At 40.6% G+C, this 17,961-nt stretch overlaps 1 protein-coding gene across 1 annotated transcript in view; it reads left to right on the forward strand.

The window, feature by feature from the left end:
• The window catches only part of arvcfb (ARVCF delta catenin family member b), a 204,219-nt gene that overhangs the window by 35,238 nt on the left and 151,020 nt on the right, over window positions 1-17,961 (forward strand). The window contains exon 2 of the mRNA XM_018668861.2: window positions 9,459-9,547. The gene's annotated coding sequence lies outside the window, so the exon portion shown is untranslated. The remainder of the gene's footprint in view (window positions 1-9,458; window positions 9,548-17,961) is intronic.

Consider the following 17,961-nt stretch of genomic DNA (forward strand, 5'->3'; position numbering starts at 1 on the left):
TGCATTGTACGTCCACATCCGTCTCTTGGAGCAGTGGTCAATCAAAATGCTAATGCTGCCTTACTGTAAATGCAGAATGTCTCATGTGGGGAGGGGATAACAACAGTGACCTTTTTGAACCTGCACAAATAGGAAGTTGAGCGATATTCTTCAAATACTCAATAGCTCTCAAATTGCCATTTCTATAAATCATATACATTGGCCAATGTTGCCTGTTGCAGATATATATGTACTGGCTTGTATACTTGCTAATAACTTTCTTTTGGGATAATAAGAAGTTTAACACATATCATGGGCTCCATTCTTTCAGCATCAGAAATCTGGTATCAGTGGGGCATTAACAGAAACCCAACACATAGCACAACAAGAGTTTGCCCTTTTCCATATTAGTTTGAGCTTGCATGTCCAACAGGTCACCACAGTCCCATACAGGGCTGAGACATAGAGACAGACCACACACAGTAACTAAGACTCTCCTGCCTGTTCATATAAATAGTGGAATAAGTTCTTTTAAGTTATTGTGAAATTTGAGCCTGTAAGAGGAACCCCCCCAAAGATCTTCAACATAGGGTCTGTTTATAATATAAATTATACATTACACATTATTATACATTATACAGCTTCCTGAGGAACAATTCCCCACCCTAAAGGCATTATAACTGATGTGCTGATTGATCAAAGGAGTAACTATATAATTTGTGCAATCAAGTCATACAGGCCCTTCAAGCATCAGTTGTAGAATATTAAACAGTACAACACAGTACAGCTTTTGTAATATGTGCTTCGTTTGGATCGACAGTGAGAGAACAGTCCTGTAGGACTTGGATGGATAAACAACCACAACAATTGTTTCCAGAGAGAAAGAGAGTGATGCTGTTTGACAGCAGCACGGACAGCCTGCCACAAAGGTCCCTCATCAGGGAGAACCATGAGACGTGGAAGTCCACTACTGCTCCCTACATCCCCATCAACACTTCCTTCATTCATCTCCTCATCCTTATTTCATATCCTCCTTGTCCTCTCCTTTCTCCCACCATTGGATCTCTTTGTCTTCCTCCTCTCTCTCATTTTGGATTCCCACTTCTGGCAGACTGCACACACAATTTAAATTAGATATAGCTTGTGCGGCTGATATGACACCAACAAAAAAGTGAAAGATATGATATTTATTTCTCTGCCTGCAAACAGACAAGAGTGTCACATTCTGGCTGTGGTGGGAAGATGTTTGGCTGTTAGTGAGCCGTCGTGAGTAGAATAAATAGGTCCTATAGTGTGTTTTTGTGTGCTAGTGTGGTCCTTTATCCAAACTTGTGAGCCTCATTATCTGAGCAGTGCGCTATGATTTCTGAAAAAAAAAGGTCTGGCAGCTACTGCAAGACATCATCTACCACACATTACAGTACAGTTTGGCCCATTTCGCTACCCCAGCAGAGGAAGTCATTGCGGAAAGACTGAAACTTTACAGTTCACTTTGAGCTTCTTGGCCCATTTTCTGTCCACCTGTGCCATCTCTCTGTTCCTGCTCTCATTGTCTCTCATTGTCTCTCTCTCTCTGCTTCCATCTCAACAGCTTTTGGCCTGTCCTCCACCAAAGATTAATAAGACTAAGAGAAACATATTATTATACCATTTGATGAGTAGAGCAGCCTTTGTCAGTTTATGCACCTGCTGCAGCACAGAGCTGATATGATTTGGCACAATGTGGTTTGTTTACCTTTATGTAATAGTTGGGGCTATTTATGCAGCTTCAACTTTGGAAGCTGCCACTCTGAATACCAATCTGCTCTGTAGCGTTGCAGTGCTGCTGCCTCTGCACGGGTATTTACCGCTCCTGGATGGGTTCCAGACTAAGATATATGGCTGAAGGCTTAAATAGATGTCAGAAAGGTCTGCACTTGCACTTTCTATTGGGAGAATTCAATATGGTGTAACTTTGTTGGGTGTGAAAGGAGAGGTGAGTTAGGGCCGGGGATATAAATGGGCTGAAATGCACTGGATGTGCAAAATATTTGGGACATGATATTGAGTTGCAGATCCTTTTGTGGAATTAAAAAATCTAACTCGTCTGCTTCTCCTTTGTGACAAGTATAGATTTTGTCAGACGTCAATTGAGAATAATGGTTTGTACCTGAATTCACCTCATCTTTGAACTAATATTATGCAAAAAAATGTTTTATATTTGACTCCTGAATGACTTCAGTGTCTGAGTGTTCAAACTTGAAATAAATTCCAATCATCAGGATGACATGGCAATTAAATATTGAATCTTAAATGTTGGAAGCCAAGCAGACTGAGAGCAAAGAGAGGGTTGGTTACGAGGGTGTGTATGTGTGTGTAAAAACTTGGGGACAATACAATGGATTTTTTGTTTGCATTTTTGAGTGCCACAGATAGGGGGTCAGGGCGGGAAAGAGATTCCATGGTGTATTAAATCCGTCTGAATGGGTTTTCACTCTGTCATAGCACGCTGCGCTCCAGTTTTCATAACAGCGTCGAATCACCATTTCCATTCCTCTAATTCTTTCCATTCTTTTGTTGCAGGCAGCAGACTTGGCAACTATTGTTTGACACGTTGCTTGTGCCAGAGGAAGCTGTGTGTGTGTGTGTGTGTGTGTGTGAGAGAGAAAGAGTGTGTGTGTGTGTGTGTGTGTGTGTGTGGGAGAGTTGTGACTGGCTAATCCATAACCCATAATAAGAGACTGTTGCTTTTAATGCCATATCAGGTGTCTTTTCACATTTTTCCCTGGCAGTATCCATTTTACAAACTATCAGAGAGGAGAATGGAGGTTAGGTGTTTGATTGACTCAAAAAATAAAAATCATATTTTTTCAGATTCTAAAAATGCATTTGTGTTTATATCATGTGTTAGGATTTGTGAGGCCCCACAATAGCAAATTATCCATAAAAATCAATGTTAATATAAGTTAATATAAAAAAAAAAAAAATGAAATTAGTGTTTTGAGGATTTTCTGCAACAGCAGCAAGAATCTTCTTATTAATCCATGTGCCCAGGATAAAGGGATATTTTATGGCTGAAGATGATGCAAGAGACAAAAGGTCATAAAGTCAAAACGTTGTATTAAATCAGTTCCATAGTTTGAAGATTGGATCCACAGTCTACAGAGAGTCATTTTTACACCAAAGGGAATCAAGGCAGAAACTTTTTCACTTCAAAACCATTGAATCCAGCCTTTGAGGCACTTTTACTAGTTTCCATTATGCCTGCTGAATTATTTTTGAGGAAAATCTATTCTATCAAGGTGAGCTTTGGAAGAGGTGCTTTAGTATTAACATTCATAAGAATATCAATCAGCTAGCCACTCTGAGTGAGTGAAAAGACGAGGGAACAAAATTTCTGGTGGGTTTTTTTCTCCCAGAGGGGCTTTAATTCTGGTTGTTACTCATCACTGAAATCCAGTAAGACCCCCTCCACCACCACTCCCCCACTCCAGCTATCCCTTGATCCTATTAACAGGGAACCCATGGGACCTCTGATCAACCATGCAAGGTCATTGAGCCATTGACAAGAGACACCGGTTAAAGTATTTGATTCTTGGCAGTAAAGGTCCAGTAGCCTTCAGATTAATTATGGTATGAAGTTGTAGGGCCACATTTGTAGCTACTTACTGCAAACTTAAAGGAAAAGTCTGGAAAAAGTTTTGGATTTTTTTTTTTTTTTAGATTTGAATGAGATAGATACTACACTCATGTATATGTGCTGTATATGATGTGAGGGCCACATTCTCAGTCACACTAAAAGACTGAGAATGGGAAACAGCTAGTGCCCTTGTCTTTTTTACACTTACACTACATATGAAACACACAAGAAAAAAATGTTAATTACCGAGCTTTATAGGTGTTGGTCAGCAGATATTAGAGCCACACTAGTTGTTTCTCCTTTTCCATTTTTATTGCTTAGCGAAGCTAACTGGCTCCTGGTCGTAGCTGTAGCTTCATATTTAGTCATGAGAGTGATATCAATCTTCTGATCATGGCCAGAGGGAGTTAACATGTTTTCCTAGGTGTCTAACTATAGTTTTAATTCTGTCGTATCATTATTAAAATGCTTTAAGTAGCTTATTAAATGAGTGGTAAGTATTAGGCTGTTTCTGTATCACAAATAATTGAAAAAGTTCATTTACATAATTTACAACTTTGGCATGGATTTAGTCATTACCCGCCTAACACTGCATGTGGGAACACAAGGCTTCTGGACAGACTCACATCTGTTAACTCCCTCCCTCCTGTCTGTCTGTGTGAGGAGTACCGTCATTGATAAAGAGGCCAGATCTCACTGCAAATGACTTCCATGTTACGTCATCTGTCAGCACCAACTAACCTCCAGCTACTAAGGCTGAAGAGGTCTGAAGCCAAGAGCTGCAGACAGTGAAGATAATCAGAGGAAGTGTTGCTGAAGGGCTTGAAAAGTAGACACAGTGCAGGTTTGAGTCCAGTGTCATGGGAAAATCAATGCAGTGAACATTATCTGAAAATAAAAGGCACAAGCAGTTCTGTCGAGTAATAAATTCAAATAATTGGTGTCTTTTATTTGTCCTGTAGATTCACAGTTTAAAAATTACCACTGACTTTTAAAATGACCAGTGACCACTGACTCTATACTTGTAGTGAAAAAAGTATGAATTTATTAATTTATTTTAGTATCCACTCAAGCTGAACTGTCTCTTCCACCACCATCACTTACTACCTGTGTTCCTATGGTAACAGAGAACGTACTCCCTGCCACTTCAAAATAGTGTTTATCTTTTAGCTCTTTCTGAGAATCCTTGCTGATGGATCTTGATCTGAAATTTCTACTATTAAATGTTGCATGTTTTTTTTTCAAATCCATGGCTGTGAAATTGATTCACAAAGAAATTTCTTTCACAATTTTACCATTACTGAGGAAATTATTGTAAGTCAAGTGACAAGGAGGGTGTGAATGCAAGTCACACTTTAATAGTCTCTTATCATCAATGACAGTAGGTCTAGATCACTAATTTCCCAAACTGTACTCCAACACAGCCAGTCACACTGTACAGCCTGGACCCATATGGTCCTGCCTGCCTTCCCCTCCTCCCATTTTATCTTCACCCCAGCCTATGTTCCCAGCAGGTGATCAGACACACATGCAGAATGTTGTGGAGCCAGGGGTTACACTGTGTCTGTGTACTTCACATACTGTACGTACAGGATTTTGTGGTATGGCTGCAACTGCTGATTATTTTCTTTGTCTATTGATACATTTTTAAAATGAAATAAAATGGTAGAAAATAATGAAAATCACATATTCAAAGGTCAATTTACCATCACGTAGACAAAGAAAAGCAGCACATCCTTATGTTTGGGAAGTTGGAAAAAGTGGCTTGGTAATTAATTTTCTCTCTATTGACAAATTGAATAATGTAATAATTGTTTCAGCTCTAATTAATGCTGCTGTGGAACAGTGTGGCACAGGTTGTTAAAGGATAGTAAGAAGTTCCCTCATATCTTTTTTTCCAGTAATTAGTGGTTCAAGCTACAGTACAAGCTTATCAAAAATAAATAGGTACTGAATGTCTTTAACGTTTACGGAACTATCGCAAAAAAGTTTTTACCCTTGGCTGGTGCTCTTTCACTTCTTCTTTACTACTTGTAATCTTGTTGTGCCTTCTTCCTGTCCAATGGCTTTATGGAACCCAACAGAAATATGTGCGACACCAGCTGTTTATGAACCAACTCCTAATATTTGCATAATGATAGTGGATGAAGACACTTCTTTTCTTTCAGATTTTCTCAAAATTCTGTTTAAATATGTGCTACATTTGGATGGAGACCTCCTTAGAGACTGCCTGAAGACTTCAACTCAAAGACTACGGCTTTGTATCTTCGCTGGTGATGCTCTCCCAGGTCTTCACTGCAGCTGCCATCAACTCTCACAAATCTCTCTTCCTTAAAACTGGTCTTCATCAAAATATAATGCAACTCAGTCTGATTGGGTTGTTGACTCAGTCAGTCAAGAATTTTCCAACTCTTCACACTGAAAAACTCTTTCTCATGTGTTTAGGATTGCAGACAGATGATGAGATGGTATGCTTCAGATCATGGGCTGATCCGTTTTTCTCCACACTTCCTCTTTCCATCATTTTGATAAAGGTTGATTTTTGTCAGTCCATAGAACTTTGTTCTAGAACTCTTCACTGCGCTGCTCCGCAGTCTGGCCTTTCTGTTTTTGAAGCTTATCAGGGGTTTACATGTTGTGGTGAATCCTCTCTGGTTATGGTCATAGAGTTCTCTCTTGATCAAGGAAACATGTGCACCTACATCCGGAAGAGCATTCTTCACTTGCTGTGCAGGGCTTTTTTGTTATTCATGAAAATGAATTTCTGGTCATCCACAAGACCTGTGCTCCTCGGTATCTATCAGCTGGTTTTCTAGCTTTCCTATGTTCCTTAGAATGTACCCAGCTGTTGATTTTGGTAAACCAACTACCTTTGATATCACTCTACCTCAATCCAAATGGCTACTCTCGGTCAACTCTTAGGTGTCCACAATCTTAAATGATGCCTCTAGGAGAAATAACTAAAGAAAGTCTAACACAAGGTCATATAACTTTACAACAGTCAAGACATCACATTATAGCTGGGTCTAAACTGTATAGCATGCAGTGGCTGCAGTATAGGCAGGTGTTGGTCCAGTGCACTCTGGCAGAATATACTGAATCGAATTTGTACCTTGTCTATGTTTGTGCTGTGCAGCATTCTGTTCCTGTTTGTCTTAACCTGCCCTGTCGCCCCTATTTCAGCTTTCCCAAATCCTGTGTATGTTAGAACAAAGACTAGATTTTCTATCAGACCAGCAGGGGCTGCCTGGATGTTTCTGCTAGTCGCTTTCCAAGTGCCCAGCAGACTGTGACCGAGGCTCAGGCTTGGGAGTGTGGAGGCTGTGTTTTTGTGTGTGTGGGCATGGAGTCTGGCTGCTTATAGATGGAGGAGCAGGTGGGACAGGCCAGCTCCTCCGACCCCTCAGAGCTCCATCTGGACCGTGGGGGGCTGTCATTTAGGAGTGCAGGGCCCGGGCGGAGGAGCAAATTGCTTTTTAATCGATCATATTCCCAGTAAAAGCCACTCCCAGCAGCCTCTTGCCTACTTTCCATTCTATTTATGGAAGCTCCCCGCCTCTGACCACTGTGTGTGTGTGTGTGTGTGTGTGTGTGTGTGTGTGTGTGCTGTGTGTGTGTGTTTTAGGGAGACAGTTGTGGTGAGTTTTGTTGACCACTTCAAGTCAGTAAAAACAGAATCATGTTTTCCACTCTGGTCTTAAGTCAAAGCTTTTGTGTGGATGTATTTTTGCTCATTAAAATCAGAGCACTACAAGGACCCCGTAATACTCATGTGGTTACAGATGACATGAAGGCTGATAGCACGCTGTTTAGATAGCAAGCTGTTCCTTTGTATCTGCAGAAGGCAGTGATACCAGGGCAATGAAACATGAGCATCAGACAGTGCTCTGTTGACAACAAAGAGAAAACCCTCCCCACCATTAAACACCACAGAGCTACACTCAAACATGTCATGTGCTTTTATAGGAGCCCAACAATGCTTTAATGTGATCATTTTCCCAGCTCTAATTTCTTGCATCTATTTTGAGTCTGATGCCCAGTGTTGAGTCTCACACTAACAGGCGCTACTGTGTGGCGGGCACGAGTAATAAATTATGACTCAGTCCAAATCTCGCCACTGATTGTTGGATCCATTTTCTAAGATGCCATTGTTTCTAACTAATCTGTCCCTTAGGGCTGTTGAAAAGGAAGTTTAAGTCTGTGTTTGCTTGCTCTGTAGAACGCATTTTTTTTGTTCTTTTCATAAAGTGTTGAATCACCCCCTTTGTAAAAACAACAACAACAACAACAACAACAAAAAATACGTTCAGCTGTAATGGTGTCACATAAAAGATCCTGCAGAATGAGCAATATCAGTGAATGAGGCCGCCGCTTGCAAGCACTCCTGTCAGTTTTCCTTTTGTGGGCCTCCCAGGAATTGTAAATGTCGTCACATTTTCGACAAGACAGGTTTTCACTATTTGCTGAAAATTTTTTTTTTGGGTGTGCTTCTCTTTTCTCTGCAGTGCACCAGAAAATGTATAACTGTTTAATATGACTTTGTAGAAGTTGCAAAGACAGAGCCTAAATTAGTTGGAAAATCTCTGTCATGATTCTTTGGAACCTCATCTGTTTCTTTTATTGTGAGAGCTCAACACACCACAGCTAGAGAAAACACATGGAAACAGGCAGAACACAAACAAATGAAGAAAACATCTTCATTAAAGAAAAACCGCTGCAGATACAGACAACACAAATAAGTAGAGTTGATACAATCAAATATACTAATTTCCTGCAAGCAGTGTGTCTGCATTTGGTTGTGTTTTCTTCATTTGCAGCCTGTCAAACTGTTGATTGTGTTTTATTTAGCTGCAGGTCATTGAGCTCCAAGGGCCACGGTAGTCTTTCCCTTAGATACATCTGGCATTCTCTCTAGTTGTGACATTAGCTGTATTGCTAAGTTAACACAGTCATAAGAGAGGGAGACAGAGTGAATGAAAGAGCTCAGAGTGAGGAGTGGGAGAGAGAGAGAGAGGAAGGATGGAGGGCTATGTCAGGTACTCAGCTGGAGGTCGTGTATTCTCTCTGTCAGTATCTTGTTGCGGTCTCGCCCCCTGACCAAACAGGACATGAGCCTCCCCACCTCATGCTGCTGTCTGGCTCTGCTGCTGTCCTCATGTAGCCCTCACAGCTTTTATTCAGGTAGTTCTCTGTTGTTTACCACTCCTCCTCTCCATGCTTGGGGTGTGTTATGACACAAAGGTTCTCCAGCAGCCTTCCTTCCCTCCTTGAGACTGGTGGCAGACTGATAGGGTCAGTCAGTGCTGATCTCAAATTATAAATGATAGCCACAAGTTAATGCTGGAGCTTCTTCTGTAACCACAGCAAATCAATACATCAATGTTATTATTAATGTAGCATGTCTGGCCAGAGAAACTGTTTGAATCCACTCTCACATCTGAATGTTATGTATGAAACTACCGTCTTAGCTTAGCACAAAGAGTGGAAACACTGGGAACAGCCAGCCTGGCTCTGTCCAAAGACAACAAAAATTCTAATAATGAGAATTAAAAAAAAAAAAATCAACCTACCAGCATCTATAAAGTTCACTGAATAACACACTGTATCTCATGTTCAATCCATACAAAACCTGAAGTTTAAAAACAATGATGAGATTTTTTCGGGAAGTTTCCAATCTTTGTTCTAAACTAAGTTAAAAGGTTGAAACTTAAAGTACAGACATGTGAATGTTTCAAATTTCTCCCATCACTTGGCAAGAAACTGAATGAGCGTATTTCCAAAAATGTCAGACTTGTCTTTTAATGCTTATATTTGCTTGATTAACACAGAACTCTTACACATCTTTTCCTCTGTTTTTCAGGTGTAGCATCTCAAGTGTCAAGTGTGGCTCTGGTGTGATAAATGTTAACCTGCCTTGAAACTTGTATGGGTCTTTCTCCACAACCAAAGGTGAGTTCACCCTCTTTTCAAACAGGTGTGTTTTGGATTTGTATGACAGGTCCTGCACTTACAACTACGCAGTGTTCAGGCTTTATTCTGAAATACTAATCTCATTTAAATATGCTGAAAGTCCCAAAAAAAAAGCTATAAAGGAAAGCACAATAAGAGTCAGAGTGATGGATCACAGACATGATGTGGTTTAATGACAGGCTCATAAACCTTCAGACTGAGGATTAGATGGCTTTGGCGTCATTTTTTATTACAGTGGGTCCAACAGAGTTGAATTTCAAAACACTTGAGATGTAACTGATTGCTAGCATGGATTATCTAAGTAGCTTTTTTTGGCATGATGGATCCCAGTGTGCCATTGAGAGTAAAGTGAATAAGTTAGTTCTTTGTGCTGCTAAGTCCCCATTTAACCCCATAAAACAGTGTTAAAGCAATAGAGACAATCTCCACTGTTGTATCCCATTTTGGATTTCTTACACAGATCCTAAGTAACTGAAGTAACTGCTATATGTGCTCAAGATCTTTTCAACAACTTTCTTGGGCTGCCCTTGCTTTCACTGTCTTCCAAAGTACTGATGTTCTTATTTCAAAGAGGTAGAGTAACGTTTTGTTGCCACCTGACAAACAATTCAGGCCTTGATGTTGGTTGCCTGGGAGCTGTAAACTGAAGTTGAACCTATCTGTGGAACCTTAGTTTCCACAAAAAAAAGGGAAAAAAAAAGAAAGAAATGTTCGGCAAAACGGTCAGTCTTTTCTTTGGTGACTTTGACAAGAAGACTCTCTTTAGCCATTGATTTACTACAAGTCGCTACAATATGTTGTTCCTTTTCTCTGCTGAGGTTAATCTTGTTTCTGGCAACTAAAACTGGTCATTTGCGTAGTCTTGGCAGATCCCAACTCCAGGTCATGTTTTGTTTCTGTCTTGGTCTTGTACTTTTTGTTTAATGGGGCTGAGCTACTGCGCTGGCTGTTCTTGAGGGAGCAGTACATCACCAGAGCTGCATCTGTGCACCTCAACCTGGAGTTACGGCCTGGCCTCGGATGAGATATCAGTTTCAGGACTAGACATGAGGCGAAGATTTAAAGACTGCAAAAAAAAAAATCACACAAAATGCTGAAGACAGCCAGGATCTGACATGCGGTTATTGAAAGCACTGGGATGGGAGATTAACCCAGCTCCACTGCCTCCCTTGGGCTATGATTCCTCCCCAGTTGGTACCTTCTCTACTATCCCCCTGAGAGGCAGGGCTGCTGGGACAGAACTACAGAGTGATTCCTCACTATCATCCGCTGCTTCACCGTATGTTAGTATTTTACAGCTAAAAGAATGCTGTTAGTTTGTTTTTATGATTTCATATTTCATTTGGTACCTCTCCAAAGTCCTAAAAATTCTTCGCTTATTATTCATCAAGGTTGGAATAAGTGGCCATCTGTGGACCGACTGTTTATAGCAGATTGGCTTTAAGAGAGGTCAAATCACGGACACACACTCAATTGCCCCTTAAGCACCCTACAGTTCAAGCAGGAGTCATTCAGTGGATGATGTTTGAACATGCCTGTGCAAATTATTTCAAAGCAATTTTTATTCCCATCTGGAGACCTGTTGAGAGATTTCCTTATATAAAATATTACAGAGAATTCACAGTAGCAAAGTTAGGCTGTGATTGCAGAGCATACTTGAATATGAATACACCTTATAAAATCTCTGGTGAGTAATGTTAACAACATCTTCAGCTTTACTCTCTTAAAGATCAAGCAGAGCAACCAATTCCTGTTGTCCATATTTATTTTAGTGGCACATTCACATTGTTACTTTAGGTTAACAATGCAGTTTTTGTGACCTTCAACCTCCTGTTCTCTGTAATGAGCATTTGAGCATTGTATAAGTGATCACAGCTGAATGAGCCCAAGGAGATTTTTTTTACCATGTTCATTCTGACCTTTCCCTGTAAAATTTCAGCAGCTGCCCCTCAGTTAAATATATGATGTTCACATCACCCTTTGTTATACTTGCAGGAATATTCAAGGTCAGATAAGGTCAGCTTGTAACCCTTGCTATGTAAATGCTGGTCAGAGGAGGTTAAGTACACTGACACAAGGACAGAGCACTTATCCATCCTAGAGCTCCACCTATCAAATCAAGGTCATTTTATCTCAAAATCCTTGGCTTTCCAAAATGGCATCCGTTTAATTAACTCTCTGGAGTCTCACTCAGAAAGGCCATTTTAATAGTGTGGAAATGCATATTAATCTACTGGCAAGGGCCCAATTATGTCAATGACTGCATGTGTTGTGTGGACCAATATGACCTCTCCAAGCCTATGAGCTCAGAGATTTAAACTGTTCTACTGAACTTCAAAATGTTGACATCCTTTTAAGTATCATGGCTGAAGACATTTAAGTTCTTTGATGCTGTAGATGTAGATTTAATATACATGTAAAATGGCAGCACAACAGCATTATATGATTAAAACTGAGAAATTATTCCTCTAACATTTTACATTGGAATGTTTTCTTTGGTGGAAAATTAGGAGCGTGTGTTGACAATGTGAAACTTCCTTAATGGGGGTTCATGGCCTGTAAATGCTTGAACAGCACAACACAACACAGCACAAAACAATACAATACAGAGCAGTGTCAAAGTGTTGCTTAATTAGCCAGTTTCAGTGGTGTCTGCCTGAGCTCAGTTACATCAAGGATATCTGTAGACATGCTGAGCAGGAAAACTGTGACGCTAACAGTAGGCAGCCAGTAACTAGCTAGTTAGACTTTCAGTTCGCACTGGGGTCACCCATACTTATGCTATTTTGGATTAAAGTGTTTGCCAAATAGCATACATTATAAGTTGGCTCAGCTCTGTCCTGCACCTCAGCTGAATGGAAATGAAAACTGCTCCAAAAAGTTTTGAAGTTACTTTTCCTGACAGTGGTGTTGAATGTGCAGAAGAGGACTTTTAATAAGGCAGCTTCAGCCAGGAGTCACACAAACTGTCTCTAAGGGCCAGCAGGCCCATAGCCATGAACTCACCAGCTTTCCCACTAATGCAGTGCTTTATTTTCTCCCTCTCTGTGTTTCTCTCTCTCACTGACACCTTTGAGAAGCCGGTGTTTTGTTTTCATTTGAAGGAAGAGGCAGTGCTGGCCCACAGCCCAGTGAACTGCAATGGCCTGTTTTCCAAATAATTAAGATAGAGGAGAATTTATTAAAGTTAATCATACTTTTTATAGTGCAGATACGCACTCGTTCAATTTTATTTTGGTGCCTTCCCTGCCTCTTTCACATTACATTTTTACTTGATTAATAAGAACAATTCCACAAGAGAATTGCTACCCCAAGTGACATTTAGGCCATGTCGCCTTTGAAATGATTTCTTGTCACACAGTCCTTCAGCTTCAGGAAGTGTTCAAATATTGTTTATTACTCATTTTGATTCATTCAATGTCAGAATGAGCCTGAGGCTGCTGTTTATCATTTTATGCACTGAGGGCATATTAATGGGCCAGGGAAAACGACTTTAATAAGTTAATGTACACCAAGTGAGGGGAGCTTTTTAATGGCTGGATCCGGCGCCATGAATTGGTTGAGACAGGGTGAAATGGGTTTGCAGCCGTGCAGTCAACTCCAGTCCACAGTTGAATATGCAATCTTTGTGGGAAATTACAGGTTGTAATGATAAAGCCCTCAAGTTCCTCCTGTCTGCATTTACTACAGTAATGAGTCTAACTGTATTTGTAACATGCCATTTCCAACATTTCATCTGCGGCATAGCACTTGAAAAAAGAGGCTTTCAGCCCCCTTAAAAGATTGCACGTTTGACTTTAGAAAATATGAGTGTGGAGCTGGAGGTGTGGCTGGTGTAAAGCTGATATTTGCTGAGGTTCCAGACGTGAATGTGGTCGGGCTTAGTAGTAACTCTAAACCAAAGTTCCTGTGTATTTGCTGTATAGTCAACCTGCCACTGTAAATATACTCCCATTCTGTCACTGTGCCGCACTGCTAAGACTATAGAAATGCTTTGAGACCAACTGCCCCATTTCACTGGACTTGTTTGTATAGCATTGAGGCATATGTTTACAGCTGCTCTCAGTAATAATTACATCCTCCATAGTCTTGAAGACAGAACATGTACTTAGCTCCAGTGGGCCTTGCATTGTGTTTTATTAAATGGTCACAGATTATGGTGTCACCCCAGGGGAACTGCTGTCTTCAGTTTGTGACATTGCCACACTTTCTCTTACTGTGTTGCAGTGAAGAGTGGCAGAGTCAGTACTTCCCCTGGGCTTTTCCTCTGTAGTATTGGTATGAAGAGTTGGACTCTGGGTCTGGTGGCAGAAAAGGTCACCATCCATCCTGACTGTGTTTTTAATTTCTTCTCTCCTCAGGATTTGTTGCATTTCCACTATCACTGCTGCCAATAGTGGGTTGAAATATTACTTTTCTGGTTCTTATAGCGAAGAGGCGTCATTGTGGCCTGGTAATATTAAAAACAACTTAGAGCCATTGTAGCAACTCTGTGAGGCTGTACATAGTCACAGCAGTACTCTGAGCTAAATGCCATCATTATGCTCACCATGACAGTGGTAACATGCTAGTGCTTATCAGATTGTTTACCATGTTCATCATCATAGTTTAATGTGTTTGCATGCTAACATTTGCAAATAAACACCACTGCAAATGTAATTTTACAAGTATCTGGTTATAAACCAAAATACTAGACAAATAAAAATTTTGATCTGAAGATGGCGCTACAATTTTAAGGGTCACCAAGGATATTACAGCTCATCCTGTGGAGAGCATGAATGTCTGTAGCAAGCACAGCAATGCATCCAAGGGTTTTTGGATAGTTCACTCCAAACCACCAATGCCAACCTCATGGTGGCACTAAAAGAAAAGGTATCATTTAAATCATTAGCATTCTTTGTATGGAAACCACAAATGTTTGTACCAAATTTTGTGCTAATTGACATCTGTGTGTTGAGATATTTCACTGGACAAATAAAAACTTTGACCTGTCCTCAGGTCATGTAATACCTGTGGTCGAACAACTTCCGACTTATATGACTCTATCCTCTGGGTTGTGTCGCTCCGTTTCTCTTTAATTCTTGAGGTGTATATTGATAGTGTTAGAAGTACCAGATTCAGATCCTGAATTTCTGGCTTTACATTGCATGTTAATGGGAACAGTAAGGAGAAGCCACAGTACAGCTACCAACCATATTCACAGTACCATGGAAACAACCACAATTGCATTTGTAGCCCAACTTAAAAAACTGCTTAAGACACAGCCAAGCAGTGTAGCTACAGTGACCAAAGCCAGTGGCTGTATACTGTTGGACCTTAGCCTTTGGAAAGGAGCATTGAGCAATAAATACATGATGTAAAGTGTCAGATCATTTTCTGTAGTATTTGCTGAGTGTTACACTTACCTGGCAGTGTATTATAATTCTCTTAAGGACTGGCCCAGTAACAGTTCCTTTGCTCAGGGGGAATGCAAAAAGTATTGCGAGACAAAAAGTTTTTGGGAAGGAATGCAAAACATGTTCTGAAATAATGTCCGAGTTCAGAAAAAATATCTACCTGTGATCCTTTAGGGTGATCCGTACAGGGTGTGCCCTGCCTCTCGCACCATGACAGCTGGGATAGGCTCCAGCCCCCCCGCGGGATAAGCAGATAAGCGGTATAGATGGATAGATGGATGGATGGGCCTCTGTATGAAATACAGTAGATGAAATTGTTTTATAAAGTGACTCATTCTAAACTCATACGATCCTTTCCATACCATACCTTTAAGGATAAGAGTTTATAAGAAAACTCCATGATGTATGAACAATGAAGTAAAAATATGCATTCAATAATTAGCTTCCACCACATGCTGTGGCAAAAGCTTGCTGTTTATCTCCAGTGTGTGCATAGGATGGCGGGTAGCGCAGCATTGCCCTTGCTGTGGTGTTTTGAGACTGTATTTGGATGCGTGGCGGTGATGCAGCAGAGGGTGGCAGCGGCAGAGAGCCGGCGAGCATGACTAATCCAGGGATCTCCTGTGTGGTGTGTACGGCTGGCCGTCCTTCACGCCTCACGCCTCACTGATGGGGACCGCATACCCATGGCCTCACACGCACACTGGGAGGGGTTGGGGGAGTTGGTACAATATGGAAGTGGCGCTGCATTATTATCAAAACATATAGTGTAGTTTAGTCTTTAAGGGGCCCAGCAGGTCGCATACAAATTTGAGTTTTTTTTTTACAGGTAGCCACTCTGCGTTTTTTTTTCTTTCCTGTAGAATATGAAAATCAATTGGAGAGTTTGTACCACTTCTTGTATGTATTTGCACATGGATGTCTGTCTTTACTTAACAACTTAAAAATTAATGACAGAACCAGTGTGACTTCCAGTCTCAGTCTTCAGTTATAAAACTGATGTTTTAAAGTGTCATCCTTTTAGAGTCTGTAACCTCTTTTCACTGCATAGTCTTCACTTTATATGAATTCACTATTAGTGCTACAGCCCTTCAGAGACCTGCTAATTCTGTTTTAATACTGCAGTTTCATTTTGCCTGTCATTACAAAAATGACAAAAATGATACATGAGAACACTGAACAAAGTCTTGCCTTCTTAAGTGCCAAAGGAGAGAAACTGGGAATGTACAGTGCGTCTGTATTAATAGGATTGCTTTGTTCTTTCTCAGCTACAATGAGGGAAGATGCCTTCTTCTGATTGCCTCCCAACTGGCTCGAGCTCCCCCATGTTTTACACCAGTGTGGGACGACTAATGTAGTCACTGGTTGTGTGAAAAGAAAAAGAAAACAGTGCAGTCCAAATGTATGAGATCATTTCACACAACCTTTTAGGTTGATATTATTTGGAAATAGTTATATTTACACATCCACTACATGATAAAAACTAATTTGGAATTGTGTCTCTAGCCACATGATTAGCTCAGTTTTGGTGTCTACCAACCATCTCTTAAAGCTGCTACTGTGCTCACCAGCTATTTCCTATTTGTTTGTCTGCAGTTTGGTGCTAGACAGGCAGCATGGAGTGACTTTATCTGAGTTTTTTTGTTGAAAACAGCTATGTGCTGCAATGCAATGGATACAGCACTGATGAGACTGGTGAGAGTGAAACTGTATGATTGGAAAATGGCCAAAAAGATGCTGAAATTCTCCACACAGCTGAGAGCAAAAGCAGGGTTGAGTGATAATTCTCTGTGGGTTTGTCATTGTGAGCAATCCCTGTCAAATTACACACAGTCATTTGATCCATTTTTTATATAAAATCATTGATTATAACAGCTGTTTGTGAATATACTGTGAAATACTTAATGAATTATTTGATGAAATGCCAGTTTTGTCTAGTGTGTCAGTCACCCTCTTATTTTAGTGTGTGAGGGATGTAGCTTACAAATTCTCAAAGCTAAGACTTTGCTGCTTTTTCTTAGGATGCAAACCTCTTTTCTAAGTTGAACCAATAGGACTAGGATCCATCTGTTTCTCGTTTTCACTGCTTGTAGATCGACCCAGTGAAGCCAGGCCAGAATAAATCTGTTGACTCTGTCCATGCTGGCTCCAGATACAGCCTGCTACCTTCATGCTTCTTTTCAATGTGTATTTGAAACCCAAGTATCACTTTCTGTGCCGTGAACACAATGTGCTTTCATCTCTAACAACATCACTGCTTTGTGTGTGTGTGTGTGTGTGTGTGTGTGTGTGTGTGTGTGTGTTTGTGTACTATAAATTTACTTTTATATTTTGTGGTATTTTAGTATAATTAGCTATTACAGTATGTATGTGTGTGGTCAAGCATATATACACTATATTTGAGTGAGAATCACTGGGTAGTTTATAATTATACATATGTATGCTTTTGAATGTGTGTTTGTGTGTGTGAGAGGAAGGAAGGGAGTTTAGCCTCTGCAACAACACTGCACTGGAATGTTAATTGGTATGACTGGTCTGCCTCACAGATAAGACAAGGCCGCTTTTAATAAACCAAAGATCAGGATGTCCCACTGTCTCGCCCCACAGAGGCAAGGCAGAGGAAGAGGGTGTGTGTGTGTGTGTGTGTGTGTGTGTGTGTGTGTGCACGCACGCACGCATGTGTTTGGAGCGGTGTTTGCTAGAATCCTTCCTTTTCCTTTCCTGCCTCCCTCCCACTCAACTCCACATCTTGCTGCCTCATAACAAATAGAAAAACAGAAATATTTCAGAGCGTGAGGTGATTCAGGGGGAGACTCAAAGCGCATGTATTATTAAGACTGGAGTGGCAAGGTTTTGAAGTTATGCTAATGAGGAGCCTTTTAGGTGCTACAAATCTAACCGATATTTGAATAATTTCTCTGCCAGTCCCCCCTCTTCTCCCCCCTTCTTTCTCTTTTCCATCTTCTTTTCATTCTACAAGAGTCACACATTCAAGGA

The sequence above is a fragment of the Lates calcarifer genome, linkage group LG13 (genome assembly GCF_001640805.2).
Source record: "Lates calcarifer isolate ASB-BC8 linkage group LG13, TLL_Latcal_v3, whole genome shotgun sequence".
Lineage (NCBI taxonomy): Eukaryota > Metazoa > Chordata > Actinopteri > Centropomidae > Lates > Lates calcarifer.